Below are 24,343 nucleotides of genomic sequence, written 5' to 3' on the forward strand. Positions count from 1 at the left end.
GCCAAGGCTTCTGAAAGGTGTAGATAAATTTTAAAAACAGCTCCCTGTGTCATATTTCATCCTTGGAAAAGGCAACAGCATGAACAAAGTTCTTTGCCATAAGGAAGTAAACATGATTTCAATGAAAAGGCTGTGAAAAGTTTCAATTAAAAATTACTCTGCTCTGGGGGCTTTCCCCTTCTGCTACAATCGGGGAACCACTACAGTACTTGCCTGTCCATTGTAAATAATTCGACAGCTGGAAAAACTTTAAGACATGGGATAAAGGCATTACAGTATTTTGATCCATGATATAAAGGAAATAAATGAGTGAGGTGTATGATTATTGAGTTTCTACCTAGAGGCACTTTTTGGACTGCAGCACAGGGAGAAGGAAAACAAGCATACATGATGCTCTGGCTGAGCTGAGATTTCAGAATCCAAGGAGGCCAAAATGACTAGAATTGATGGGAAAGATTGTTGTGAAGAAAGGACCTGTGTAGAAAGAGAGATGCAGAAATCTTTGGAAGGCTCCCCCTGGCTGCTGAATAATAAGCTATACATATTTAGGGTGAAAGATGTCAGGGAACAAACTACTAGGGTGATATAAAAAATAAACTAATTCCCCCAACACTCACAAGACAAGGAGATAGTTGAGCTCTTACCATCCAAATTTGCGAGACTGTACTAAACACCTAAAGCATTCAGGTAGACCCCAGAAGTGTTCTATTTTAGCAGTCACCAAGTGCTCACGATTGCCTGAAACTTACAGGTTGACTTGGCTTGACCTAACTTTAGTCAGACTTTTCTCCTTCCCTCAAGAATAAGCAAGTACTAACATGCAGAACATCCCCGCTTATCAGCTCATTTTGGAAACTGGCTGACCACGGAGAAGGTCATTTCCTATAGATCCTCTCCAGTCATGCTGTCTGCTCACCTCCACTTGCTTGTCCCCCTCTCACAATATCCCTGCTAGCCTTGCTGATTCCTTGTAGTGGGTTGAATTGTGGCCCCCCAAAAGATATGTCCATATCTTAACTCCCAGAATCCATGGATGTTACCTATTTAGAAAAAAATGTCTTGGCAGATGGAGTTAAGCTAAACATCTTGAGATATCATTCTGGATGATCCAGTTGGGCCCTAAAGCTGATGACAAGTGTCCTTATCAGAGACAAAAGAGGAGAAGACACAGATAGGAGGAGAAGGCTGTGTGAGGATAGAGGCAGAGACTGGAGTAATGAATACACAAGCCCAGGAGTGTCTGCAGCCACCAGAGGCTGGGAAAGAAAATGAAGGGTTCTCTCCCAGAGTCTTCAGAGGGGGCACAGCCCTTCTGACACCTGGATTTCACACATCTGGCCTTCAGACTGTGAAAATAAATTCCTGTTATTTTAAGCAAGCAATTTTGTGCTAATTATTTATGGCAGTCCTAGGAAATGAATACAGTCCTCTTTATAGAAGAAAATACTTTTCCCGTTTAATTTTGTGATGCCTACAGAGGCTGAGGTTGGAGTCTCTTCCTACTGCATTAGTCTTTTTGAATGTAGTCTCTCCTTATTTTTTTAATTTGCCGGGAGTATAGATATATAAGCCCTAAAAGAAATTAAAAAGCTAGAAATCATGCATTTATTTTAAGATTTACAGGGGAAAATGTTAACCCCACAATCAAGAAGGAAAATTTGAATTACATGCTCTTAAAGAAGACAACTTCCTTAAAAAATAATAGAAAGTATAAGCAGCTCATGCAGCTCAATAACAAAAAAACAACCCAATCCAAAAATGGGCAGAAGACCTAAACAGACATTTCTCCAAAGAAGATATACAGACGGCTAACAAACACATGAAAAAATGCTCAACATCATTAATCATTAGAGAAATGCAAATCAAAACTACAATGAGATATCATCTCACACTGGTCAGAATGGCCATCATCAAAAAATCTAGAAACAATAAATGCTGGAGAGGGTGTGGAGAAAAGGGAACACTCTTGCACTGCTGGTGGGAATGTGGATTGGTACAGCCACTATGGAGAACAATATGGAGGTTCCTTAAAAAACTACAAATAGAACTACCATATGACCCAGCAATCCCACTACTGGGCATATACCCTGAGAAAACCATAATTCAAAAAGAGTCATGTACCAAAATGTTCATTGCAGCTCTATTTACAATAGCCCGGAGATGGAAACAACCTAAGTGTCCATCATCGGATGAATGGATAAAGAAGATGTGGCACATATATACAATAGTATATTACTCAGCCATAAAAAGAAACAAAATTGAGCTATTTGTAATGAGGTGGATAGACCTACAGTCTGTCATACAGAGTGAAGTAAGTCAGAAAGAGAAAGACAAATACTGTATGCTAACACATATATATGGAATTTAAGAAAAAAAAAATGTCATGAAGAACCTAGGGGTAAGACAGGAATAAAGGCACAGACCTACTAGAGAACAGACTTGAGGATATGGGGAGGGGGAAGGGTAAGCTGTGACAAAGCGAGAGAGAGGCATGGACATATATACACTACCAAACATAAGGTAGATAGCTAGTGGGAAGCAGCCGCATAGCATAGGGAGATCAGCTCGGTGCTCTGTGACCGCCTGGAGGGGTGGGATAGGGAGGGTGGGAGGGAGGGAGACGCAAGAGGGAAGAGATATGGGGATATATGTATATGTATAACTGATTCACTTTGTTATAAAGCAGAATCTAACACACCATTGTAAAGCAATTATACTCCAATAAAGATGTTAAAAAATTTTTTTTTAAATAATAGAAAGTATATACGTATATAGATCTCTGTCCTCATGTTTCTGGTACAGAGCTCCTAAAACCCTGGTAATTTCCTAATTAGGAAAAGCATCTTTTGTTTTAGTATTTAGTCTTTGACACTGGTTCCTGGGTTATAAGACTGCCTTTTATGCTAATGAAGCAACTCTTGGTGGGCTTCTAGAGAGCATGAGGATGAGGGCTGGTGACCAGAAGAACCAAACCATGATTAGAAGCTGAGAACTTTCAGTCTCACTCCCCATCCCCTGGGAAAGGCAAAGGAGCTGGAGACTGTGTTAATGACTGATCATGGCTACATAATGAAGTCACCACAAAAATCTCCAAAGTATAGGGTTTGGAGAGCTTCCAGGTTGGTGAACACATTGATATGCTGGGAGGATGGTACAGCCCAAATTCATGAGAACAGAAGCTCCTGCACTTGGAAACTTCTAGACCTTGTCCTAAGTATCTCTTTGTCTGGCTGTTCATCTGTATTCTGTATAATAACCCTTAGTAAATAATAAAGCAGTAAATGTAATTATTTCTCTGATTTCTGTGAGCCATTCTAGCAAATTATTGAATCTAAGAAAGGGGTCATGGGAACCCTGATTCATGGCAGGTCAGTCAGAGGTACAGGTGACAACCTGGGACCTGCAATAGCATCTGCAGTTGGAGAGGTGCAATTTTGTGGGGCTGAGTCCTTAACCTGCGGGAGCTGATGCTATCTCTAGACAGATAGTGCCAGATTTGAGTTACACTGTAGGACAACCAGCTAGTGTCAGAGAATTGCTTGATGTGTGGGGGAAAAAAAAACCTGACAGATTTGGTGAGCAGAAGGGAAGTGTGGTAGTTGTGTGAGGAGAGTAAAGAAGAAATACAGGAGAGTTTTTCCAACTCAACAAAATCCAAACACTCAAAATATAATATTCATCCAATAAAAATTATAAGATACGTGAAGAAGGGGGAAAATATACCTCCTGAGGTATAGCATAATGACGTAGACAATCAGTCAATAAAACAGACACAGAAATGACAGATGATGCAATTAGCAAACAAGGACTTTAAAATAGCTATGACAAAGAGCAATGAGTTAAAGAAAAACATGACTACAATAATAAAAGTGATGAACTCCTTAGGAACATGGTACAATGGAAATGCTACAGTTTAAAAATACATAAATGAAAAATTCACTGAATGGTCTTAACAGCTGATGATACAATAAAGGAAATTCAGTAAAATAAAAGATATAGCATAGTGTATATGCAAACTGAAGGAATAAGAGGGAAAGAACATCAAAAAAAAGAAAGAAAAGCAGAACCCCAATTAAGTGTAGGAAAATATTAACTGATGTAACATAATTATGATTGGAATCCCAAAATGAGGAGGAAGAAAAAAGTTTTGATAGAATGATGGCCAAAATATTTCAAAATTTAATTAAAACTATAATCTCACAGATTCAAGAAAGACAAGGATACCTAAGCAAAATAAACAAAAAGAAAAACATACCAAGGAACAGAATAAGCAAATTAGGGAATCCAGTGATAAAGAGGACATCTAAACAACACAGAAAAGAAAAAAGACTCATTTCATATGAAGGAAAAAAGAGGAGAAAAATCTCAGACTACTCTTTAGAAAAAAAACAATTCAGAAAACAATGTAAAAATAGTTTTATAATATTGAAAGAAGAAAAAAATCGGAATAGAATTCTAACCAGGAAACATACCCTTCAAAAATAAGTGCAAAATAAGATTTTTTCAGACAAACAAAATTAAAAGAACTTATCAGCAGCAGACCTGCAATTAGAAAAGAGATACTGGACAGAAACTTGGATCTACACAAAGGAATGAAGGGTGACAAACATGCTAAATACGTGGGTAAATATAAAAGACTTTTCTCGTTAATATTCTTTCAAAAGATAATTGACTATTTAAAGCAAACAATGTTAACAATATAACAATTATAGCATATGAAGAATATATATGTATGACAAAACCAGCACAAAAGACAAGGTCTACTTAACATTACTACTGTAAGAATTTAACATCATATATAAAATGATATAATGTAATTTGAAGTTAGACCATGACAAATTATGAAAGATATTTATTTTAACCCTAGAACAATATCAAATAAAAAAGTAAAATTAAAATTCCATTAGTGAACATAAAATGGAACACTAAAATATACACAATTATTGCATAATAAAGGGAGAAAATTGAGTAGAGACTTCTAAGGCCTAGTGTTGCCAGAAAGTATCAAAAAGTTGTATAAAAAGTGGTAATTTATATCAGAATGTAAGAAGTCAAGGTTGAATGTTCTAATCTCTAGGAAGCCTCTGGAAGACTATATGAGATATATAATATCAAGTTAATAGAGGAGAAAAATAGAATATTAACACATTGATTCATCCAAAAGAAGGCAAGGAATGACAGTAAAAGAAACAAATGATGTTTAACATATAGAAAAGTTAATCACAACTTAAAAAATAAAACACTTGAACCTTATAGATGGTGTTAAAATGAGGAAAAGAAGAAAGTAAATCACTTTAAATACATGTTAGAAAAGAAATTAAAAAGCTAGAAATCATGCATTTATTTTAAGATTTACAGGGGAAAATGTTAACCCCACAATCAAGAAGGAAAAATAATAGATAAGAGAAGACAAACATGAAATAGAAAACAAAGATATGAGAGAAGAATCACAAAGCTAAGAGGTGACTCTTCAAAAGTCAATTAATATTGCAAGATTTTATAGCAAGAAGGAAAAGAATATAGTTCATCAAGGTCAGGAATGACAATGAGGATATCATTACTGTTCCTAGATATCAAATAGTTAACAAGAGTATATTATAAGCAACTTTATGCCAAGTTACTTAAAAAAATCACAAGAAATGTCCAAATTTTCAGAAAAACACTGCTTTCCAAACCTCAGTTGTCCAATACGTACTAGAAAAATTGAATTTCTTTTTATTTTCCCACAGAGAAGACACAATATACCTTTACTCAGTGGATTCTTACAAATATTTAAAAACCAGTAACACTATACACAAATTCTTCTAGTAATGTAGAAAAGAAGGACCGATTCCAAGTTGTTTCAGAAAGCCAGCACCTTATTAACACCAAATCCCAGCAGAGATAAAAAAAAGAAGAACATTATAGACACATCTCACTCATAAATACAGATGTAATAACCTCCTCAAAGATATAATTATATTAAATTTGGGAAATACAACTAAGTACAATACCTCCTTACCCTATGGGTTCTATTTTAGTAATGCTGCATTGGTTTAATATTTGAAAATTGATTGGTAGTATTTACTACATTAACAGAAAAGATAAGAAGAAACACAAAATAATCACCTGCATAAATAAAAGAAGCTTTATAAATGTCAACACCCATTAATAGCAAAAACAAAACATAAAAAATTTGTGACAAACTAGCAATATAAGGAGATTTTCTCAAATTAATACAGAAGAGTTCCAACATGCCATCAGAAAATTTACATCTGTGATCAGGAAAAGTTTGCTCACTATCACCACTTTTTAAAAATATTATACTTTAAATACAAGTCACAATAAGGCAAGTAGAAGAAATCAGAGCTATAGGATTGAGATGATTAAAACAAATTATTCAAATGGAGCATAATTGAATTCCTAGAAAATCTAAAGTTCTAACAGACAAACCTTTAGAATTTATATTTGAATTTGTAGAGAAAGAAAATTTCTCTGGATTTCTCAGTGCTCTTGCAAAAAGCCCTAGTCATCTAAGTCTCTTCCCATATCATGATAATTGAATCTATAATCATTTGTCTAATTAATTGTTCTGATCCAAAGGATAATAAAACGTATGGTATTTCCCTTAGAGGGCTAAATGGTTACATCCTGGCAAAGTCTTTAACACCACAGTGCTAGAAGACTCCAATACTACCTTCCTGGATATTTACATGTCACAAGAGATGAAAGACAGAATTTGGAAACATCTTTAAGTTGTGACAACTGACACAGTCTGGGGTATCTTGTTCCTGGAGAGATTTTATTCATATACCGAAAGGCTGGAGTCAGGAGATCCTTCCAAGAGGGGAGGGGAGCAGCTGCATTTGTAAGCAGAAAAACATCATTTTTTGCTATCCACTGAGTATGGGGTATCCAGCTCCTAAGTTAGGAAACTTAACCTGACTCACATCCCATCACACTTAGAGTAAATTCTAGGACAAAGAAGGGGAGGGGGCTGACACACTTATTCTGTAATGTGAGGTAATCAATCTCTTTCTGATGTAGACCACTTATTATACACATTCAGGATAAAATTAATCAGTATTAAAAACCCAACAGAGTTCATCAAGATCTTTGAATATAAGATCTTTATTCCATATACGATTATATTTCTATACACTAGAAAGAATGCACAGAAAATATGCTAACTGTACAGACCAAAAAAACTGATAAACTAAAAAAAAAAAAAAACTGATAAACTGTGCTTCATTAAGATTAATGTATGTTGATCAAAACACAGCATTAATAGAGTGAAAAATCAAGCTACAAACTGGAAGAAGATATTTGCAGTTCTTAGATCTGATAAAGGCTTTGCATTTAAAACACTTACAAGTTGGTGAAAAGAAGACAAGCAATCACATAGAAATAGACGATAGATCTGAAGAAGCCATTTAGAGCACAATTTTAAAACCTTCACTGAGCATATAAAGGGGTTCAATTTTATTAACCATCCCAAAATATTAATTAGAACCACAATGAGATATTACTACTTACTCAACAGAACAGTTAAATGAGAAAAAGGAATAAAAAACTATAACAAGTGTTCGTGATGCTGTGGAGCAATTGGAATTCTCACAAGTGGATGGTGGGATGTAAATTTCTAGAGTCCTAGATATTTAGAATAAAATCGTCGGCCACCCAGAAAAAGAAAATTATTCAATTACACAATAAACAAGCCACAGAGTGGGACATGCTGTTAGTTTTGTTTATGTATATCATACATATATTTACATTTACACATGTTATTTGCATGAGTGTACGTATATACATATATACACACACATATATGTGAAAGAACTTGTATTCAGAATATAAAGAACTTCAAATCAATTAAAAAAGTAAAAGATCACAGAGAAAGTAAAAAGTGTATCACTCTCTAGTATATGAAAAGATGGACTCCACTTGTAGTAAGGAGAAATAAAAATGAAAACTAGACTGAGATGCCATTTCTCACAAATCTGAGGAAAAAGTGCAAAAGTTTCACAATATCAATGTATGGTGCATCAGATGCTCTAGTACAATGCTGGTAGAAGTGAATGACTTCATACAGTCTTAGGGAAGAAACTGGAGGAACTGCTATCAAAATTATGAACTCAATTATCACTTGACCCAAGAGTCCCTCTTCTGGGGCTTTATCTTTCAGATCCAACAGTAGGAGTAAAAACCAAACCAAACCAAAAAAAACACATACATACAAAGCAGTCGCTGTTGCTTTGATTATAGTGATGTAAGATTGAAAATAACTCATGTCCGTTACTAAGGTACATCCACACAGCAGAATGCTGTACAGCTATAGAAGGGATCTGAGAAAGTTATTTTTGTACTCATCTGAATAATTAAATGACAACTGAAAAAAGAAAGGTATAGAATGTGCATAGTGTTCTGTCCTTTGTGAAAGAAGGGAGAGGCACAGAGAAACATACAGCATATTTGTATTTGCTTCAATCTGCATAAGAAAACAGTGATGAGGTTATATGTTGAGAAAAGGGATTGCGGGGTGTACGGATACAGGCGCAAGAGTAGACATTTTAATTTATACCTTTTTAGATCTTATTAATTTTTGCTCATATGCTTGTGTTTCATAGTTGAACAAAGAACATAAATATATACGTTTAAATATTTTCAAGTTATAAAAATTATAGTACTCTCTTTATGCTAGGATGTACTATCTACATTTTGCTGTTAATTTCCTTTTGGTCATGAAAAAACATTCATCAATGAAAGATTGTTTTTACCATCTTATTTCATTAAAAATGACAACTCTGTGTCTGTTTCCCTATTTAATTATGGTTTTTAGTATTTTATTATTAAATTATGTCAATTTATCTGAGAACCTCTGGGTAAATGCACTTGATATAAATTTCTCCATTATGAGTTTACCTTTTTCTGGGTCTCCATAAAGTATGCACATAATGCACATTGAATTTATACCTCATGAAGAAATATCTTACCTGAATTTTGGTTATCATTCTTTAAATTGACTGAGAAACGCCATAAGGAGTAACTATTTCATGAATTTCGTGTATATTCTACAAATAGGTAAAGCCCATTATGCTGCTCTTTGACAATCATATTAAAATAAATTAATTAAATAATTAAAATTAATGAAAAATATCCTTTTTGAATTTCAAACTAAGGAAAAGTATATTTCTTCTGAAAAACTGGTATGTTTTCAGTTAGCTGTATTTACTGCTGATTCTACATTAAATAAATTAATCCTTTATTAATATTAAATATTTTATTAATTAATCTCAAATTATTAAAACATTTCATTATAACATATTAGTGCTTCTGTTTATTAAAATTCACCTCAAATCATTTTTGAAAGGAGGTAGGACATAAATTAGGGTCAGTTTTCTATTGCTGACATAATAAATTACCAGTAGCTTAGCACCTAAAAACATCGTATATTTATTATCTCACAGTTCTATACGCTGGAAGTCTGGATTGACTCAGCTGGTTTCTCCACTCCACGTTATAAAGGTTACAGGAAATCAAAGTGTCTGCTACTGGGGCTGTTATCAAGAGGTTCTAGGAAAAATCTACTCTCAAGCCCATGCACATAGTTAGCAGAACCTGTTTTCCTTTCCAGCTGTCATCTGGGGGGGGGGGGCACCCTTAATCCCTAGAGACCATGCTGTGGTCCTTGCACATGGGCCCCTATGTCCCAAAACCAGCAATGGAGCCATGGCATTTTCAACCTTTATCACTCTTGAATTCTCTCTGACTTCTTCTACCACAGCTTTCTTCTACCTCAAGCCAGAGACAATTCTTCGCTTTAAACGGTTCATGTGATTAGATTGCTCCCAACCAAATAATCTCAGGATAATTTTCTATCTAAAGGTCCATAACCTTAATGACATCTGCAAAGTCCCTTTGCCATATGATGTAACAACTTCAAAGTTTCCACTGATTAGTGTATGGGCATATTTGTGGGTTCGGGGGGGGGGCGCACCCTTGATAACAAATACCACAATTAATGTCATACAAACTAAAATATTTGGCTGTTTTCCATACTTACCCCCATCCTGAATATTCATAAATTATAGCTGATTATTGCTTACTTTAAAACTCCTAAAATATAGCACTAATGTATTTCCATAGATAAGCAAAATAGAAGAAAAACAAATATCTTTCTGCCAAAAAATTGAAAATGTTAAAAAAGAGAATCCTTCAAAAATAATTTACTTGTATTGGAAAGAGAAGATAAAACCCTTTATTATTTGTTCTTGTTTTACATTCCGGAATCTAAAATATGTTTTTAAAAGCTGCCCTAATTGTCAATCTGTCATGAAATATATTTCAGCTTCAAGCCTCATGCTCCTGGGGAAATCACAAAACATCTATTTCAGCTGAAGAGGCTCAAACTCTAAGCAGTGCAATTAATATCTTCCATTTTTGCCATCGGCATGGAAAGCAGCTCTTTGGACTCGGAATCACTAATTGTGTCTAATAGCGTACATCTGGCTTGTGCAAGTTCAGCATGTTAGGACTTGCTTTATGTGTCCTGATCACTGGCCACTGAGTGGACACGTTCTGACCTGAACTTCAGAGTAGCTGCCACATTCTAACCTTCTCAAGAAACAGAATATTCATTAATGAATGAAATGTGGCTTCAGGAAACTGTCTGTAGACACTGTTCCACCAAATGCAGCTTTATTATAACTGGCAGTCTTGAATAAGAGGATAGAAACACCATAAAAACAAAAATCTTCCCTGGGGTGTGTCAAATAAAGTTTTGCACAAAATATGATATAAACAAGGTTGTTATTCATTTAATTTTCTCTTCATGCTATGAAAACTCAAGACTCCTGCATATATGAATTTTAATAGATGTATCAGAAAATCACTCATCTGAGTACAGTCTAGAATATACCAAAAAATTACAAGTATCTTGCATAACTGAAATTTATACCCATTGAACAACAACTTCACATTTCCCCCTCTCCCTAGGCCCTGGCAACCACCATTTCTAATCTCTGCTTCTTTGAGACTGGCTATTTTAGACATCTCATATAAGTGAAATCATGCAGTATTTGTTCTTCTGTGATTGGCTTATTTCACTTGGCATCACGTCCTCAAGTTTCATCCATATTGCCACATGATGTGTATATATCACATTTTCTTTATCCATTTATCTATTAATGGACATTTAGGCTATTTCCATATCTTGGCAACAGTGAGCATGCTTCAGTTAACATGGGAGTGCAGACAGAGTGCTTATAATTAACAATATAGTATTGTACATGTAAACATTTGTCAAGAGGGTAGATCTCATATTAAGTGTCTTACCACAACAAAACCAAACCAAAGGAACACAAGGAAATTTTTGGATGTGATGGATATATCTATTACTTAGATTGTGGTGATGGTTTCACAGATAAATGCATATGTCCAAACTCATCAAACTGTATAAATATGTGCAGTTTTGTATACCAGTTACACCTCAGTAAAGCTGTTCAAAAAAAAGAAAAGAAGTATAGAGTTATCTGAGCCTCAGCTCTGCCACATGCCACCTTCCAACTCAGAAAAAATTTCCTGACAATCCTCAAAATGGGTGTCCCCAGCCTAGCCCGTTATGGGTTCAGCCCCTGGTCCCTGAAACAATCTTCCCCAAGAGATAGAAGTGTTACCACCTAGGCAGCACCCACGCTGAAGGCTATGCCATGTCACACACAAGCCTCCTCCATTCTGGGAAGGAGCTGGAAAACAATGATCTGTTAAAATCTTCAGTAAATAGAAAGATGAACTTTTTCTGGGTTTTGCTTTTTATGTATGTATGCCTTGTTCCAAACAAATTCAAAATTGTGAATGCATGAAATTTAAGAAAGTATGACTTTTTTTTTGTTCATTTGAAAATGTCAAGAAATAATAATTCATAGCTTAAATTGAATTAATAAACTTTGAGCTATATTATTACTTAATAAAAATATTTGTTAAAACTAAATTCTTATTTAATAAATTTCATCCTAGAAATGTGCTGTAAAACATAGTGAACGATATTGTATTGTACATTTAAATTTTGAAGAGAGTAGATCTCATGCTAAGTGTTAACATTTTTAAAAAATTTAAAAAGATAAATTTCAACTGAATAAAATATATGCAAATTATTATTCAATGAGAAAGGAAGAAATTTAGCAATGTTACAGAGAATATGATACAGGTCATGAAATAGTTTAAAAAGTACATAAAATATTGACATTTGATGTATACCTAAAATACAGTAAACCGCAGCTAACATTTCTTGTTTTTTTTGGCTTTGCTGAGGTGTAATTGACAAATAAACATTGTACATATTTAAGATGTATAACTTGATGTTGTTGGTGATGCAATTCTACTTGCTATCTCTTACATTTTTTCTGCTTGAAAGTATTTAATATTTAGATTCATGAAGCCCGGAACAGTTCAGAAGCACAAAAGCTTATCTTTGGACTTAAGGGACAAGACCATTATTTATCTTCTCATGGAAGACAGGCAGTTTTTTCTAAAGGAACTGAAAGGGGGAGACTGACTCAGAATGATTTCATCTCTTAACTCTTCCTTTAACTAAAACCTATGAAACTAAACACACATCAGAATACATCAGTTAGGTACGGGATCCCTTAATGTAAGTTCCCATTATTTCACCTGAAACATCCCATTTCAAACTCACTTCTCACTCTAAATACACACTCGAATTTTTGATCATAATATTCTAGTCTTTGGATTACACATCACTCAGACTGTTATTTCTCCCAGAAAATATGCCTTATCAAGATTCACCCTAATGATTTTCACATAAAAATCAATCAACAATTATGACAGAAGTCACAATCCCTTATTTGAAGCCCAGGGAGTATTATATCTGAAATACTTCAGATTTTGAAAAGGTAATATAGTACATACATCATAGACCATCCTTGCATATCCTGAGGCTACATCCTGTTATCAAATACTTCACTATTTCCAAAGTAAAACGTTTGAATATTCATGTAGGCAAATAAAAAACTAAACTTAGAGTCTCACATTTTTTTCAGGGTCAGGTTTTGCCTCCAAATAAGTTTGTGCAGGATTTATGGAATTTTTTTTTTAATTTTTAAAATTTGGGGAGTGTTTTTGGATTACAGAATTGTGAATAATGGACTTTGAAAACACATTTTGACTTCTAATTTGCTGTGTTTAAGGTTTTTCTTTCCCCTCGTCTTCCTTTCCAAATAGTTTTTTTTTTTAGAAAATGATATTATTATTGGACGCTAAACATTTTTAATGGAAATATTATGCAGATACTGTGCCAACACTTAAAGACATACAAACTACCTGGCATGGTGTTTTGTTAATCAGTTTTGTCAAGGGCTTGGGGATAGTCACCAGACCTTTTCTGGCAGATGTTTAGATAAATATGAATTGTTACTAAAAAAAGATTTCTATGAGGTGATGTGCAACACTAACAAAATCGAGGTAAAACTTTATTCTCTTTTACAACACAACTGAATATCTCCTTAAACTTAAAACAAACATCAGCTACTGCAGGCCAAGTCAATTTACTAAGTCACAAAAAAGGAAAACAAATGATATGACATCACTCCGTGGCTCATTTAAAGATATACACAGAATCCAGATTTCACATTGTTCAGCTCTGAAAGGTAGTTATTGTCAAAGAGGTGGTGACATTTTCCCTAGGATCTAATTTCTATAGCATTACTAATCCTTGATAATGTATTCATCCTCAAGGAGAAACAAATGGCAATATCTTGGCTTTCTGACAGTCTAGATTATTCTTGTCCTCTGTTCTTTGTTTGTATCTGATTGTGTTTCTAAACTCCTGTTTCTCTAGTTCTATTTTTTTTCTCCTATCAACAGTGGCTATCTTAAAGTTGTTTTTAATACTTTTATAGAACTTAAAGCTTCTTAAGTGAAATAAAGATAGCCAAAATATCTTGTAAGAATATGTTGGCTATAATGCTTTGGTTGGCAAGTTAAAATTTTTTTTTAATAAAAGTGTGTGAAAATGTTAATCCAATTCAGAATAATTGAGTGGGATGAATATTGAATCCAATAATATACAACGGGATGATACTGCTTTTATGGACACTCACATAAAAATAAGTGATATTTTTCCAGGTCATCATTTATATCACTATTCTTTACATATAGTCATGGTGCTATATAGCTCCAGTTAATACAGAGAGAAGATAATTTCCTAACATTTTGGTGGGGGGCGGGGGAATATATTAAAATTGGATATGTGTGTTTGTGTGTGTGCGCCTATGTGTGTGTTTGTATTTATGTCCTTCAAAGACAAAATCAGCAATTTTCTCTTTTAATTTTAATGATGTTCTCTCTACATTAAGGCCACTTTATGCATAAAGATACTATATTGCTATGCTTACGCTTTGCCCCAGAGAGTATATTTTTAATGAGCTTTTCATGTATGAAGCAAAACATAATGTTAAGTAAATAGAATGAAAACAGATGATACTCTATAATCATTGAGTTTTAGCTATAAAAGGGACTTAAGAGACAACTTAATGAGATTTAACCAACAATTCAGCGTTTCATAGAAGGTGGTTGCTAAAACACTGCTTGAAACATTTAAGAGAATTTTTGTTATACATTATTTTTTATTTTGTATCCATAATAGTTGAAATATGACTTTTTAAAGATGCATCCACTGTACAATCTTACTAGAATATTAATACACCAAATTATCCTCACTCTATTTGAAACATTGTTTAAAACTTCCAAGTACCCACTTAAACTTTGTCTCCCATCTTACCATTCTTCACCTTTATGAAGGTGAAGAATTTTTTAAATGTAAAAAATAATTTTTATATATAAATTTTTTTATATTTATTTTTTTTATATTTTAAAAAAATTATATTTTAAAAAATAATTTTTATATATAAAAACTATGAAGGTGAAGAATTCTTCATCTTTATGAAGGTGAAGAATTTTATATATATAAAAATAATTTTTATATATAAAAACTTTTTTATTTTAAAAAATAATTTTTATATTTAAAAAAATTATATTTTAAAAAATAATGTTTATATATAAAAATTATGCCCTCCAATTTCTTCCAACGAGCACATTTTAGTTTGTCTATATTCATAAATATACCTCCTCCAGCCAAAAGAGTAAAGAGAAACTTCAACATAAGTCTATCTTTTCCCTTGTTTTGAATGTTGTATTTCAACACCTCATGCAGTGCTTAGCCTGTTGGGCTAAAAAATACTTTCAGCTGGAAAGTCAAATTCTGGAGTTACACAGATCACAGTCAGTTGTAACTAAATATCCTTTATAATATAAAATTGTGACAATCCTAATCTGTCCCAGAACCCATGTCTGTGAAATCATTTTTTATATGGTTTCAAGCTACATGACTTAACATTTACCATTAATACATTTTTCCTATTTATTTTTACAGCATAGTGACTATTGTTAATAACATTGTATTGTATACTGGAAATTTGCTAAGACAGCAGATCTTAAGCGTTATCACCACACACACACACACACATACACACACACACACACACACACACACACGATAACTATGTGAGGTGATGGATGTGCTAATTAACTTGATTTGAAAATTATTTCACAATGTATACCTATATTAAATCATCACATTGCACACTTTAAATATATACAATTTTATTTGTTGATTATACTTCAATAAAGCTGAAAATAATTAATTAAATCACTTTTAATATTGCTTTTATTTATCTTAATAGCTTATTTATGATATCTCCTAATTCTTTTTAGCAACAAAATCAGTATGACTTTGGTGCTCTCATACACGTTTCCACAGAACACTGGTAAGAGAAGGTGAAAGGTGTGTTCTCAGAGATAGTTTATTTTATGAATATATAAATGTACCTTCAGAGGTACTATATGAGTTAATCAAAAATGTAAGAATGAGTTAAGCTTCTGGTTCCTAATTGTCTTTTCCTCCTCTATGTTACTATTTCCTTTACATTAATTGATTAGCCCAGCAAACACTGAATACTTAAGTTCTGTGCTATGACTAGTAAAAGACAAAGGTGACTCAGTCATTGTTTTGTGTACAATGAGCTTACAATTTATTGAGGTTAGGAAAAAAAAGTAAGACATTAAACACACAAGCATAAATTACCATTGGAATCTATGGTATTATGCAATAAATTTGTAGTTCTGATTAGAAGTGATGGATGGCTAGTGAATATATGCTGATGCTTGTGGGTCTGATGCTTGATAGATTGTCATAATTCATCTACTAGTATTTTCTTTGATCAAATAAGAGGTATCATGTTATTCCTATTCACTATTATATCCAAAGCACTTTGCAAAGTATCTAATACACAAAAGTCCAAAAATATGCACAATATCAAATTATGTCAATTTACTTAAATTATCAGGCACTGTGATAATTATTGGAGTACAAATAAGAGATAGGCCTTTTATCAATGAAACAACCAAAAACCAAAAAATAAGATATTTTCTCTGGGTTTTTTTTGGCAAAATCAAGATATGGTGATAAATCTAAGTTTAGTTAAAGCGATCATTTTCAAGAAGATTCCTCTTGAATTTCTCACTTGGCTTCGAAATCAATGCTACCAGATAAGTAAAAACACACAAACAAGTAAAAGAAAAAGCAAACGTGTGTCCCATTGACACCAAAGGTATAAAAACTGAACACAAGTGTGAGGGATGTGGGCACATATATAAGGACAAGGTTTATGGAGTTTCCTTAGCACTACTTCAAGTAGGATTTCCTTTGGAGGTGCAAAAACTTCTACAAAATTATTGAATGCAAGCACTGCATAGAAAATATGACCTGTATTTCCTGCACCAATATCTAGACCATCCCACTCAGCCCAACACAGGAGAACCAGAGAAGACAGAAGTATTGGTATTATTTTTAAATCCCCCCAAATCCTGCTATAAAATATACAGAGAGCTAAAAGAACAAAATCAAAAACTTACAGGCAGCATCTGCAAACAAAGTAGATGACAATTTTATTCCATAAATCCCAAAATATGAGAAGATATGGGTGGGAGTCAATGACAGCTATGAGACTTACAATCAGAATCTGTGCATGAGAAAGTAAAAAAGCAAAGAAATGCCTAATTTTTTTTTTACTAATGTAAATAGAATGGATGGCATCTTCGACTTTATACAAAATATGTATAGGATCTTCACTGAGAATATTACAAATATTTTAAAAAGACCTGAGTGACTGGAGACATGGATGGGAATGCTACACACTGAAATAGTATTCAGCATCCCCACATTATTCCCCAAGTAAAATATAACTTGAACTGATACCCCCACAATTTTATTTTGTCTTAATCAAAAGGCTGATCCTAGAATTCATATGAAAGAACAAAGGACCAGACAGAATTTATTTAAAACTTAGAAGAAGAAGAATGTGGCAATTTTAATTGCTATATTTGCTTTCTATATAGATGTATTAATTAAGATTATAAATCAGTACATGGGAAATTAAATAGATAAATGAAATTTAAAAGCAAGCGTAAACATAGACCGACATATATGAGAGCACGAGAGCTGGGTATATATTAAAAAAAACATTAGTAATAAGAATTAATTTATTCAATCACATACATACACACCAAATATTTATATAGATGTGTGTAGATAGATAAATATAGATAGAGGGTAATTTAACAGATAGATTTGAATTGGTATTTGTACATTTATTACTTAGCTCTGACCACAGTAAGGGTCTAGAAGCAATGACACCTCACAAGCAGTGAGCAGACCCAGAGCCCAGAACTTAGTTTCTAAATACTATTCTCAAATAGAAAGAGTGGGAGTCCTTAGAGAAATGTCTGAATCTGATGCTGGCCCAGGGAAACTACAGGATAAGACTCAAGCATCTTATTGTATAAGAAAATAAAGAAAATCTTAAAAAAAAAAAAAGGGAGGTTGTTTCAAAGGGACCAATCTTAAAAATCTTCTCATGTCCAAAGCCAGAACAATTTTAAACAAAATAAGTAAGGCAGCATAGTATTATAATTCAAATTATAAAATAAATATCCCTAAATTCACACTGATGTGAATAATGACTGAATAAACAAATAAATAAGAGAAAACAGACATACTCCCTTATAGATGAATTCCAAATAATATACATAACTATTCCCCCTCCAAGAGGTGGAGTTTAATTACTGGCCATTCCCTCCTTTTGTGGGTAAAATAAACTTAATGACTCAAAACCTGGCAAAATTGCCTTAATCAACTTTCAGTAAAAATTAACATCACCAATAATGTCAGATAGATATCGTAACACTTTGATATGAAGAGAACGTTTCAGTTTTGTGATATTATTTCCAAAATCCCATAATCCTGGACAAATTCTGATAGACATCAGGCAAACCTAGACTGGGGGGCATTTCACAGGATACCTGGACGATACTCTTTAGGATCACTGAAATTATAAAACCAATAATAATTAAGAAACTGCCACAGAACAGAGGACACTGGGGAGACAAGAAAAGTAAATGCAGTTTGTACTCTGAGTTGGATCCTGGAAGAGAAAGAGGAACTAATAGATAAAATCCAGATAAACTCTGGAGTTTAGTTAATAGTACTATACCAACTCAATTTCTTAATTTTGACAGATGCACCTGGGTAATAAGATGTTAACAGTGGACGAAATTGGCTGAATATTATATTGGAACTCTCTGTACAAATCTCTATAAATCTAAAATTATTCCTAAATAAATCTTGTATTAAAAAACAAAAAATAACATTATTCTACATTAAATTTCAAGTGTCTATGAATCAAAATGTGTCTTTGAATACAAAGACAAGTCAGAGACTGAGAGAAGACATTTGCAAATTCTATTACGGGTGAAGAATTAGTATCCAGAATATTAGAAAGATTAAGAAATAGTAAGAAAAGGTGAAAGTACCTACAAATTACAAGGAAACAAGACACAGACTGGGAAAAATTATTTACAACCCATAAAGGACTAATATTCATGTTTTCAGAGAGAGGAAATAAGAAGAAGATAAAAAATAGATAATGGGAAAAGTTAATAAACAGAAGCAGCAACTTGAAAATCTGATACAATATATCATGAAGCTATTTTAAGTAATAATCCAGGTATGTTCGTTTTTAATTTATTGCTTCTCAGCTCTAAACCGACCTTCTCTGCCCTGATTAATGATACTGGAACATGATCCTGCAGACTATATTTCTCTTTTGCAAGCTGCCTCAATGTTTGGCTACTGGAGGGACTCTGTGAAGATGGAAGAGGAAGAGAGATTCTTTCTTCCTGTGTCTGACTTTTCTATTTTGCAGCAATCCTACTAAGATTCAGGTTACTGGCACCATTTACTGCAGCTTAGTCCTTGGCATCCCTCTAAGCTAACATTTTTTACCGTATCAGCAGTGACTCTTGGCTCTCATTTAAAGGCTCACCCAAGACATCTCCTGCAGTTGACAACATGACATGTTTTGTGCATGTCAATCAGCTTCTTATCCAAGCCATGCTAGTGCTTTCCACTGTTTTCTCAATGAGTTAATGAAAAAAGTAGCCATAGTGGCAGTTAATTACATGGTCATGGAACTTCAATGGTAACATGATGGAGATAAGGCCTTCCATGAGTGCATGGATGGTAGTACTAAAAAACATTATAGACCGGAAAGGAAAATTCATATCCCAGTGTACATCCAGTGATGATGCCATGGTACTGACAGCATTCCTTCTGATCAAGGAACTCATTTCAATGCAAAGGAAGTGCAGCTATGGGTGGCCTTAGCACATACCCTATCACACGGAAAACCCAGTACAAACTGAAAGATGGAATGACTTAATGAAGACAGAGTTATGGTGCCAGTGAAGGGTCAATATTTTTAAAAAGTGGGATATGACAGGCATCTTACAGGAGGAAGTATATGCTTCATATCAAGAGACTGTTATCCCTCTATCAAAAATACATGAGTCTAAGAATTAAAGGATGGAAGTGGAAGTGGATTCTCCCCTCATGTTACTTAATAATTCATTCATAGAATTTTTGCTTCCAGTTCAAACAACTTTGAACTCGGCTGGTTTAGAGATCTTGATTACCAGAGGAAGAATGATTTCATCAGGGGACGCAACAATGGTTCCAGTGAACTATAAGATAAAACTGTTACTTGAGCATTCTGGGCTCCTTTTACCAATGAACCAATCAGAAAATAGAGCCTACTTTACTTGTGGTGTACCTGATTCCAATTAACAAGAGGAAATTGTGCTGCTGCTGACACTGTGGACGAGGAGGGCTATGTCTACAAGCTAGAGGACTCTCTGGGTGGCTTTTAGTTTTTCCTTCCCAAGTGTCACAGAAAACTACAGCACCCAAAATAAGTACGACCACAGAGATTGAGATTCTTCAGGAATGAAGGGTTGGGTTATCTACCAGGGAAGGAACTCTGACCAGCTGAGTTTTATTTTAAAGCAAAGGACACATGGAAAGTAGAGTAGAAGGCGGCAGTGATAAATATCAAGTACAGCTTTGCACCAGTTACAGAAACCAGAGTAGAAGCTTTACATATTCTCTCCTTGCTTATAATATGCATATGTTTATTTGAATATACGAATCATTACTGTCTTCTCTCTCTCTCTCTCTCTTTTCCCTGTATTATTTATACAAGTTTGTTGCTGTCTTACTCTACAATTCAGTCTTGAGGTAAGAGAAGATTTAGTGGGTCTGTAACTAAATTTGAAGCACCCATGAATACAATTTTTGGAGTTGTGTCTCCTCATGTTGGGAAAAGGGTGAGATCATCACTTCTGTAAAGAGATGCAACTTGCTGGGTGGAAACAGAGTTGTTTTGTTGTTGAAGAGAAGTCCATGTTCATATGGAATGGAATGTGTTGATGCTGAGTAGTCAAAGGGGTGGGCTTTGCCAGTTAAAATTCATTTCCTTTCAGCTTCCAACCCACTCATCTGTGTCATGCTTTGTTATGTTGGAACTGGACTCTGCAAACTACATTACCCTTTGCCAGCTGGATCGATGTTGGGATCTACAAATAGAAGACTCTAGAAGGACACAGCCAAACTGGAAGACGAAGAACAGACTTTTGGTGGGGAGTATGCTATATTTCCATGCGACTTTGAGTGGATAAGTATGCCAAGGTCCCAGTAAGATGACCACAGTGGCAGGCTGATCTTGCAGTTTAGTGTCAAAATCCACTCAGCTAGTTTCTTTGTTACCGCATGGAGAGGTACTCTTGGCTCTCATATCTCAGCAGCTGAAACCCTTGCAGTGGTTTTATCCTCCCAGCACTGGCAGCAGCTCTTGCTCCGATGGCAAAGTGGTGGCCAGTTTCTTTGTCACCACAGCCCTGGGCAGTATGTTCCTGTGGTAACCATATCTTCTCCAGTGGTGGTCTGAATCTCGGTTTTGTTGTTCTCCTGCCTTTGAGTTTCCAGGTTCCTTTCCTATTAACTTTCCTCCACAATCCAAGGGTAAACAGTCACTCCACCCCTTAATTAGTTAACCACATTTTACCTAGAGTTTTTTTTTAATACTACTTAACTTATTGGAACCTGGTTGATAATTAGGAAGAGCAATTAAAGACCAATGATATACTGTTTCATACCTAGTTGGGTCTTAAAATTTTAAGACTCTGAAGATATAAGTTGTTGGCAAGAATATGAAGAAAATGGCAACTGTAAGTGAGCACAGAAATTGCTGGTTTCAGTCATAACATGCCTAGCTATGTTTTCTAAAGAAATTCCTGTTCTTATGCATAAGAAAACATATGCATAGAAGCACTGCTTTTAAAAGAATAAGATTAGAAACAACCTAGGAGTTCATCAATACTAGATTGAATAACTAAATTGTAGTAATTTCTTTTAAAGATAATTTACAGCAGTAAAAGTAAATAAACCAACACACTTATGAAGATCAATAAATCTCATGACTATAATACTGAAAGAAAATAAGTATAATATAGAATGATGTACACTTAAAATGTGTAAAACAGTGTTTTAAATATATACATACATATATTTTATGTATACTGAAAACACATATATAGTAAATATATACACATATTTATAATATAGATCCAGAAATGGGAATGAAAATATCTCTGGGGAGAGTAAGAAGAGAATAGCATTGTGGAAGGGAAAAATGGGGAGTTTTTTATAGGAAAATTATTTGTTATGTCTATTAATTTAAAATAAAATCTAAACCATCCCAAAATCTTGTCATTTATCTCTTGCCTAGAAACAAATGAACGCGTCATATTTAAGTAAGCAAATTTAACAATAATGTGTCTTACTTCCATGTTTTTAGACAGTAAATACTCTCTTTTAAAGATGTCATTTCCCCACTTTATTTCTTTCAACTTTGCTGGGATATCACCTCCTCCCAGAAGCCTTTCAGAATTTCTCTAAGTTTAAGTTAATTGATTCTTCTTCATGGGAGTACCTTTGCTTTAACACTTACTATTCTGTATTTGTTTATCTCCTTGGTAATCTAAACATCAATATACACTTATCTCTGTTTAAATTTTAATTATAATACAATGCCTGGCATAGAGAAATCACTAAGAGGCATAAATGCAGGTTAAGATTATTTGGGGAAATCTGAATCTTACAAACACCTAACTAGGAGCAAGATCTGAGAATTATAAATATTTTACATAAAACAGGGCACAGAAGAAACTGCAAAATAAATTATTTACATTGACTATAAGCATCTTAGTCTTTAAAATCAAAGGATGGAGACCTACATTTATAGAAATTATCAGTTTCTATTTCTCAGAATTAAAGGGAAAGTTAAGAAGTTTATTCATTCATTCAACAAATATGAAATATATATTTCAAAAAAGTAATGTATTTAATGTCTACTGTATGCCTGACATTATACTAGGAACTGTAGATTTCAGGATGAGGAAGATGGACATGGTCTCTTTCTTCAAGAGAATATCATATACTCTAGTAAGAAAAAGAGCCCCTGACTCCCCACAGATACATAAAACACTTATTATACATAATTATCATATTATCATATTATCAATAATATCAATTATCATATTATTATTATTATTGAGGGGAAGAAAGACCCTGGTTTCTTGGTGTCTATTAAAATACAGATTTACCCTTGAAACAATCTACCTCCTGAATTATTACTGGATGGATTAAGTGTTCATGATCATCATCACATTTTTTAATTTGGTTTTCTGCAACTTGACACACACACACCCCATATTAATTGATAGCCATTACGTACTTTCATGACTACAATGTAATCAGAAATGGAAGTAATAGAAGAATCCAAACCAATACTAGGTGAATATCCTGAGAGAGTTCAGCCATTGGTAATTTTCAACGAGAAGTAAAAGAAAGGTAGTAACTATAAAAAGCAGGCAGAAATCGTTTTCTTCAGTTTGGTTTCAACTCATAAATTTTCAATAACTCAAAAGCAGAATAATGTTTTCTATTTACTCAGTGTGGTAAGCAGACTTTTAGCCTTCATACTCTCTGCTCCCTGGTGTTACTCCTCAGTTTAGGTTATATGGCAAAGGGATCTTACAGATGTAATTAAGATTAAAAGTTTTTAAGAAGGATATTATCCAAGTGGACCCAATGTAATCATGAGACTTGAAAAGCAGGAATCTTTCCCTGACTGGTAGTAGAAGGAGAAGGCAGAAAGGTCTGAAGCACAAAACCTCAACACAATGTTGACTACAAGATGTAGGAGTCCACATAGGAAGCATGAAAAGGAAGTGAGCTCTGTCCCACAAGCAGTGAGCTTTGAAGAAAAGGACCCAAAGCCCAGATGAAAGCCACAACCACAGATGATAGCTTGATTATAGCCTGGTGGAGCTCTGAGCAGAGAATCAAGCCATGTTGTACCAGACTTCTGACCTACAGAAACTTTGAGATAATAAATTTGTGTTTCTTAAAGCCACAAAGTTCATAGTGATTTGTTAAAGCAGATATAGTACACCCAGATATTTACAACTTATATTGCTTCTTCATTTTGATATTCAAAGTTTTTGTCTGGCATTATTTCCCTTTGGCTGAGTAACAGTCTCTAAAATATTTTTTAGAGCCAGTATTCTGGTTATGCATTCTCCTATTTTAACTCTTTATTTTACCTTCATTCCTGAAAGATATTTTCATTCGTGAAGGATATAGAATTCTGGGTTAATTTTTTTTAAGTACTTTAAAAATGATGTTTCACTTGCCTCTTGCCTTCGTGGTTTCAGATGAGTAAACGTTGATAATTCTAATTGTTCCCTATAAGTAAAGTATTATTTTTTTCTGATGTTTTTTCAAGATTTTTTTTACTTTAGTTTTTATTATTTGGTTATGCTATATGTGGAC

This window comes from Lagenorhynchus albirostris, chromosome 8 (genome assembly GCF_949774975.1).
Source record: "Lagenorhynchus albirostris chromosome 8, mLagAlb1.1, whole genome shotgun sequence".
NCBI lineage: Eukaryota > Metazoa > Chordata > Mammalia > Artiodactyla > Delphinidae > Lagenorhynchus > Lagenorhynchus albirostris.